Source organism: Lissotriton helveticus, chromosome 8, assembly GCF_964261635.1.
Source record: "Lissotriton helveticus chromosome 8, aLisHel1.1, whole genome shotgun sequence".
Classification (NCBI taxonomy): Eukaryota; Metazoa; Chordata; class Amphibia; order Caudata; family Salamandridae; genus Lissotriton; species Lissotriton helveticus.
The window spans coordinates 678085986-678094604 of record NC_136069.1 but is presented as its reverse complement, the minus strand read 5'-3'; positions in this window follow the sequence as shown (position 1 = coordinate 678094604).

Sequence of the window (8619 nt, the reverse complement as noted above, 5' to 3'; positions counted from 1 at the left end):
TATATGATGAGTAGACATTTACACTGTAGAGGATTGTAACGGGCGGGCCATTAGGTTGCAAGAACTAAGGTGTCTAACAATTGCGGAATCGGTGGACGTACATTTTATAATTAAAATACGACAGAGCCAGTTACAATAAAATTATCTAGATATACATTTGCGGGCAAGTACCATGGGTGACGTTAATTCAACTTTCAATAGTACAGTAATCAATAACACATCAGAACTTAATATCAATAGGGATGTCGAAATATTCAATCAATTCTCGTCCCCGCCCGCCATGTGCTTCAAAACTGCATACGTATCTCGTGATTTCAAGGTTCAGCAACCAGTACACAACAAGGAGTTACGAGTCCCATTTATTCCGGCGCCATTTTGGGCGAGGACGGGCAGGTCCAGGATATAGTCAAAATGTCTCTACCAACCATCGACTATGATGATGTTCATATGCTGTATTTATTAGAGTAACACTCATCTGTCCACATGAAATTAATTTGCCACAATCTAAACATGTCATTTTAATCTTTCCAAAGTTCTTCTAAATATTTGGGACCGTTTCCCTTGCCTCTGATGCTGTCAGTGCCACTTCTTCGGTGAATGTACTGGCAGGTCGGGGGTTCTCCTCCAAATCTCTCTTTTGTGCAGCACTATAATTAATCGGTGCCACCTCTCCATATGACGATGCATGGTATAGTTACCATAACTATATATTTTTTCGGTTCCTCTGGAGAGTACATCGTGGCAGATGAGGCAGGTAACGTACCGGGCATTTACCTTTTTTGCATGTAGAGGAAAGGAAAAAAAATTTGAGCGTCCGAGTTCTAAGGTGTCCCAGGGCCATTTTAGTGGACCAGGCCCAAATCCAAAGAACAGGCCGCCATTTTGAGAGTCCTGTTGCAGCCGCCTGTCGCTGTAGCATCAAGAGCGGCCGAAACTCAGCTGAATGGCAACTTAAACGGTAAAGGGTCGCCCCACTACAGCAGACGAGCCTCCACCTGGGGAGGCCCGTTCACGCCGCCTCCCCCCCACCCCTTCGGGCACCCCACGCCGTTATTCGGAGCAGCATTGTAGGATGGCCACACCAGTGCGGCAACTTGCTAGACACCACCTCGGTGCCAACCGAATCTCAGCGCCTTGTGGTGTCTTCCATTCCGAAAACATTGTTGTGCTGCCTTCGGCCTATTCGCCGCAAGTGCGCACGCAACTCAGCTGCATAGCGAGTGAAACACCAAGGGACGCCCCACTGCTGCCGAGGAACCTTCATCTTGGGGGCGACGCACAGCATCACATTGCTTTCCAATGCAGTCAGATCCTCAAACAACCCCCACTGACTGACGCGAACTCACAGGCCAACGGAGCGCCCCACGCCGACTTTCGGCGCAGCATTGTAGGATGGCCACACCAGTGCGGCAACTTGCTAGACACCACCTCGTTGCCATCCGGATCTTGGCGCGTTGCGCTGCCTTTGGCCCTATTCGCACATCGGTCTGCTACTGACGCCATCTTACAGGCCAACGGGACGCCCCACGCTGACTTTCAGCATTGTAGGATGGCCACACCAGTGCGGCAACTTGCTAGACACCACCTCGGTGCCATCCGGATCTTGGCGCATTGTGCTGCCTTCGGCCTATTCGCACATCGGTCCGCTACTGACGCAAACTCACAGGCCAACGGGGCGCCCCACGCCGACTTTCAGCATTGTAGGATGGCCACACCAGTGCGGCAACTTGCTAGACACCACCTCGGTGCCATCCGGATCTTGGCGCGTTGTGCTGCCTTCGGCCTATTCGCACATCGGTCCGCTACTGACGCCGCCTCACGTGCCAACGGATTTTCTACGCTTTTTATACCCTATGCCGCATAACAGGTCATGTGACTTGTTTATAAAACTTTTCATTGGTTCATTTTACTTTTGGTTTCCTAATGATGGAAGGCTTGATCATATGACCTAAAAATAACACTTTTCATTGGATGAAAACTTTTTTTTTTTCCGAAACGATGAAAGCCCCACCTTGTTTCTGGATGTTTCAGACTGAAGCTGGCGTCAGCATGAGAGCACCACCATCTCGTGGCTCCGTCATGGTCATTCCGTGAGCAATCATGGCAGCCGCTCCCCACCGGAAGCCTGCAGGAGTCGGGGGCCCCCAAGACTTTTGTAGAATCCTCAAGGCTGAGGGGACGCTTTCGAGAATGGGGTCCAAGACCTAGTAGACAAGCGTCCGAGTTCCAACGTGTCCCAGGGCCATTTCAGTGGACCAGGCCCAAAAAGGAAAGAGCCTGCCGCCATTTTGAGAGTCCTGTGGCAGCCGCCTATCGCTGCACCGCAAGAGTGGGCGCAACTCAGCTGAATGGCAGATTTTGGCACAGTGTACCAAAAGCGGGCGGAATGGCAACTGAAACGGTAAAGGGGCGCCCCACTACAGCAGACGTGCCTCCACCTGGGGAGGCCTGTTCATGCCGCCTCACAACCCCCCCCCCCGGGGCGCCCCACGCCATTATTCGGAGCAGCATTGTAGGATACCAAAACCAGTGCGGCAACTTACTGGACATCACCTGGGTGCCATCCACATCTCAGCGCGTTCTGCTGCCTTGGGACTATTCGCACAACAGACCGCTACTGACGAGGACTCCCCCCGCACCCCTCGGGACGCCCCACGGAATGGCAACTGAAACGGTAAAGGGGCGCCCCACTACAGCAGACGAGCCTCCACCTGGGGAGGCCCGTTCACGCCGCCTCACCCCCACGCCGTTATTCGGAGCAGCATTGTGGGATACCAAAACCAGTGCGGCAACTTACTTGACATCACCTGGGTGCCATCCACATCTCAGCGCGTTCTGCTGCCTTGGGACTATTCGCACAACAGACCGCTACTGACGAGCCACCCCCCGGGACGCCCCACGCCGTTATTCGGATCAGCATTGTAGGATACCCAAAACCAGTGCGGCACCCAGGCAACATCACCTGGGTGCCGTCCAGAACTCAGGACGTTGTGCTGCCTTGGGGCTATTCGCACAACCGACCGCTACTGACCATTGTTCCTTCTTTTTTCCTAAATATGTTTAAATGTTTTTACTGTTTTTGTTGCGTTGTTTATATTTATAAGTTATTAAAGTTTTTATAATCCTACTACTTTGTTGGAGTGCTATATATTTTTAATGTGACACATAATTGTAAAAACTTTGCTGTACAAAGAGGCATCCCTGGAATCTTCCGCTTCAGGCTCGGTCCCCTCCCCAATCACAATACAGGATGGTTTTCAGATAGTAGGAACGCGTGTGGTGTGACGGATCTCATCGGGTGGGGGCCTTGATCTACTGTAACTCCTTTGAAGAGGGGTGATTCTTTACAGCTGGGGCCATAAAGTACATCTGCAGGGCTACCTGATAGCCTGGGACCGGCCTGGACAATCGGACACAGAGGAAGAGGAGTGTCAGAGGGTGCGGTAGTGAATAGGGCGAAAGGGAGGTGTCGGGCGGGCACAGAGTGTGATTCTCAGGGAAGAGCAGCGCAGATGGGGGGAGGTTTATTGCCCATGCATAAGACAGAGAGCGGGGGTGACCAGTGCCTGGGGGAGATGCTTGCGAGGGTGGGGAGCCATGCTAAGGATCGACAGCGTGCAGAGAGTGGGTCTGGTCAAGGCATCTAAAATGGCTGCCGTGCACGACAAAAGTGTGGCATTTGAAAAAAGGCAAGATGGCGCAGACAATGTTTTTCAACACTTCCTGATTTCCTTCGAATCGAACGTTAACAGACGTTATCTCTCCCACACTACCGGTCCCCCTGGGCTTAAACGCCGAGATGGTAGGGACTGCATCCCGTGGAGATAGGCCGAGACGTCACTCGGCAGAAAAAAAAGTAAAAAAAAGTCTATAAACATACAATAAGTTAAAAGTCAATCATTCTTGTTTCCTTGTAGTACGCTCCCCAGTCCGCTTCCCGTTACGCTAACCAGGCGCACCCCACCAAAAAAAACGATTCTTTTTTTTTTTTTTGCCCCGCGGAGCCCTTTTAAAGCCTCCACATCAAACCTATGGGGTCAGGGAGGATCTACTATGCCCCCTTATGGTCATTTGCCCCTTCGCTTTGGCCTCCTCTTGTCTCTCGATCCTACCGAGAGACAAGATGGCGGCCGCTCCGTACTGTTTGGAATGTTTACAGACACCTGAGAGCCAATCAGCTTCGCTTCGCAAAGCTCCGTAACGCGAAAAGTACGCGAAACGGAGCGCTACCCGGGACGCTGTCACAGATATATATCTTTTTTTGAACGTTAATTTCTCAAAATCCACTGCAGCACATATATTGAGACCCAGCAAAGGCACATCGGGCTACCGGTCCCTACAATTTTGCCAAGTTTCATGCAAATCCATTCACCCGTTCGATTTTTTATTTTATTTTTTTGCCCCGCGGGGCCCTTTTAAAACCTCCACATCAAACCTAGGGGGTCAGGGAGGATCTACTATGCCCCCTTATGGTCATTTGCCCCTTCGCTTTGGCCTCCTCTTGTCTCTTGATCCTACCGAGAGACAAGATGGCGGCCGCTACGGACTGTTTGGAATGTTTACAGACGCCGGAGAACCAATCAGCTTCGCTTCGCAAAGCTCCGTAACGCGAAAAGTACGCGAAGCGGAGCGCTGCCCGGAGCGCTGTCACAGATATATATCTTTTTTTTAACGTTAATTTCTCAAAATCCACTGGAGCACATATATTGAAACCTAGCAAAGGCACATCGGGCTACCAGTCCCTACAATTTTGCCAAGTTTCGTGCAAATCCATTCAGCCGTTCGAGCTAAAAGTGAGTCCAACCGCCCTATGGAAATTAACATGGGAAAAACGCGTTTTGGGACCCCCCTTTCTTCTCGGCCCCCCTTGACGAACCCCCCCCAAATTTTCAGGGGCTGCTCAGAAACAAAATGTTCCATTTTCCTGAAAATTTCAGCCAATTCCGTCCACAAACGCCAAAGTTATTAGACATAGAATTTTCTAAAATCCCATAGAGAAAAAATCCTAACTATATATATACATATTACCTACTGGTGGTCGCCCGCAGGTAGTTATAGTTAGGATTGATTTCCAAAGGGAAATCGCAACATTCTATTGGAAATAACTTTGACGCCGGTGGAGTAATCTGCCTGAATTTTTCAGCAACTTTGCCTCACGGCGCTCCGCTCCTTCTCTGAAAAGTTTGGGGGGGATTCGTCAAGTGGGGGCCGAGATAAAAGGGGGGTCCCAAAACGTGTTTTCCCCATGGTAATTTCCATAGGGCGGTCGGTTGCACTTTTAGCTTGAACGGCTGAATGGATTTTCACCAAACTTGGCAAAATTGTAGGGACTGGTAGCCCGATGTGCCTTTGCTATGTCTCAAGATATGTGCTCCAGAGGATTTTGAGTAATTTAGGTTAAAAAGAAATTATATATCTATGGCAGCACCCCGGTACGCGCACCGGGGAGCGCTCCGGGCACGCCACGCGACTTGCGCACAGAAAGCTGATTGGCTCTAGGGTGTCTGTAAACATTCGAAACAGTCCGCAGTGGCCGCCATCTTGTGTCTCGGTAGGATCGAGACACAAGAGGTGGCAAAAAACAAAGGGGGAAATGACCAAAAGGGGGCAGGGTACACCCCCCCTGACCCCCTAGGTTTGATGTGGGGGCCATAAAAGGGTCCAGCGGGACAAAAAACATTTTTAATTTTTTTTTCGATTTTCGCGGGGGGAGCGCCCGGTACGAGCACCGGGGAGCGTACCGGGGAGCGTACCATGGGGGAAAATAGTGAAAAAAATTATATAATCATAATAATAAATAATAAAATAATCATTTTGAGTGATCAGAGGTAGGGTAGCACTGAAAAGAGCTTTTGGGTTCTGTGGCTGTTTTAGGTACCTACAAGTACGTCCCACACACACCCACACGCACACAACCCCACACCCCCACACCCACACCCACACACACCTCACACACGCACACCTCCACCCACACCCAAACACCCCACACCGACACCTTACACATCCACACCCACACCCACACATCCGACTCACACTCACACACACACCTCACCCCCAACACACACACACGCACACACAGATACCTCACAGACACACCTCACACATCCCACACACACACCTCCCCCCCCACACACACACATGCACACCTCACTGACACACCCACACATCCCACACATACACACACATCCTGCGCACATACCCCCCACACCCACACACACACCACACACACCTCACACACCCACACCCCCACCTACACCCAAACACCCCACACACCCACACCCACACACACACCTTACACACCCACATCCCCACCCACACCCACATACCCCACACACCTACACACACCTATACATCTCATCCCCTCTCAGAAACACACACACCTCACAGACACACCCCACACATCCCCCACACACACCTCCCCGCCCCATACATGGGGAAAACTCAGTGAAACACTAAAATAATAATTTAAAGTGCTTAGAGGTAGGGTAGCTCTGAATAGAGTTGTTGTGTTGTTTGGGTGTTTTAAGTACCAACATGTAGGTACCAATGCTGAGTCTTAAATTTAATGTACACCGTTTCCTCTGTAGATAATTTGCATGTTGTTACAGAAGTTATTGTGGTATATGGAATCCATACCATAGTCTGTCAGGAAAGCAGAAAGGAAATGGAGGCAGGAGATGAAAAAGAGATTATCACAACAAAATACACCTGGGGGTCACAAAAAAGAGTCAAAACAGAGTGGATCACAACACCAATGCTACACAAAAGACACCAGTGAGGACATCATCCGTGTTAATGAAATTCAGGCCAAGTTGAGGCTCAAGAGCATATGGAGAAATAGTTCCCATCAGAAGCCACACTGTACCGCCCTCTTTCTCATCATTTGGATTCTCCTCACCCAGGAGACAGAACGGCCGGTCAGATGTTACCGTAACCGATATGTGTGAGATAAGGGGTGGTGTATATAGTACAACATTTTTTTAACGTGGCTACTATGAAGGCAGTGTTAAAGTGGTAAGAGTGTTAAGTGAGGGAAAAATATAAAATTAGGTGATCAGGTGGACAAACAACATTTATTAGTGTCTCCCAATCCCTAAGGTTTAAAAAGCAAGTGTAAGTGCGGGTTTTAAATAATCACCGTACTCAATAGTGGTCAACATGTTTCTGCATTGTATTGAACATAGTTTCGAAATGCATTCTTCAGGACCGGAAATATAAAAACACTGCTACTTAGATTAAAGAAATTAAGAACAAAATCACCTGACCTTCAGGTACATACTCAACCGTATACCAAATATGATGGTTGAGAGGCTTCACCCCACCTGGCTACAGCGCAGGTATGAGGAGCACCGCTCTGTCCGTCGATGTCTCCTGGCAGTCAACTGTACTGTCTGGCCCCCCCAGGTGGGGTGAAGCCTCTCAACCATCATATTTGGTATACGGTTGAGTATGTACCTGAAGGTCAGGTGATTTTGTTCTTAATTTCTTTAATCTAAGTAGCAGTGTTTTTATATTTCCGGTCCTGAAGAATGCATTTCGAAACTATGTTCAATACAATGCAGAAACATGTTGACCACTATTGAGTACGGTGATTATTTAAAACCCGCACTTACACTTGCTTTTTAAACCTTAGGGATTGGGAGACACTAATAAATGTTGTTTGTCCACCTGATCACCTAATTTTATATTTTTCCCTCACTTAACACTCTTACCACTTTAACACTGCCTTCATAGTAGCCACGTTAAAATTTTTTTGTACTATATACACCACCCCTTATCTCACACATATCGGTTACGGTAACATCTGACCGGCCGTTCTGTCTCCTGGGTGAGGAGAATCCAAATGATGAGAAAGAGGGCGGTACAGTGTGGCTTCTGATGGGAACTATTTCTCCATATGCTCTTGAGCCTCAACTTGGCCTGCATTTCATTAACACGGATGATGTCCTCACTGGTGTCTTTTGTGTAGCATTGGTGTTGTGATCCACTCTGTTTTGACTCTTTTTTGTGACCCCCAGGTGTATTTTGTTGTGATAATACTGTATTTTGGGGCATGTACCTGGTTGGTCGGTAAACTCGCCCTCAGACCCTACTCTCATTGTTTGTTGTGTGGATGAAAAAGAGATGTCAAATACACATTGGAGATAATATATTGGGAGAAAGGAAGTATCTATGAGCAAAATTACTATGTAACATAAACAAGTTGCACAGTATACTATAAGTCTGATTTTACATTATAATCAATTTGGTACTAGTTTAAGAATTACATATAAAAATGAATAATGTCTCAAACAATTTTAGAATTATTAAATATTAATTTATTTTTCAGATTCTTTTTCCAAATTAAACAGAACTTGTAATATTTGACTGTCAGAAATGTCCTCATTTTGAATCAGCAAATCTACTGATTCTACACATTGAAGTAGTTCATAGTCCCGTGATTCATCCATGAATTCCAAGTTATCATTGGGTACAATAATTTCTTCATTGTTGCTCTCCAGAACAATTTCAAAGGAAATGTTTTGCTCTCCTTCCATTTTCGTGCTGTAAATTGTATTAAAAATAAATTTATCAGTAGGGATAGGGCACTGTTGGGTTTAAGTTCAGACAGGTAGTTTG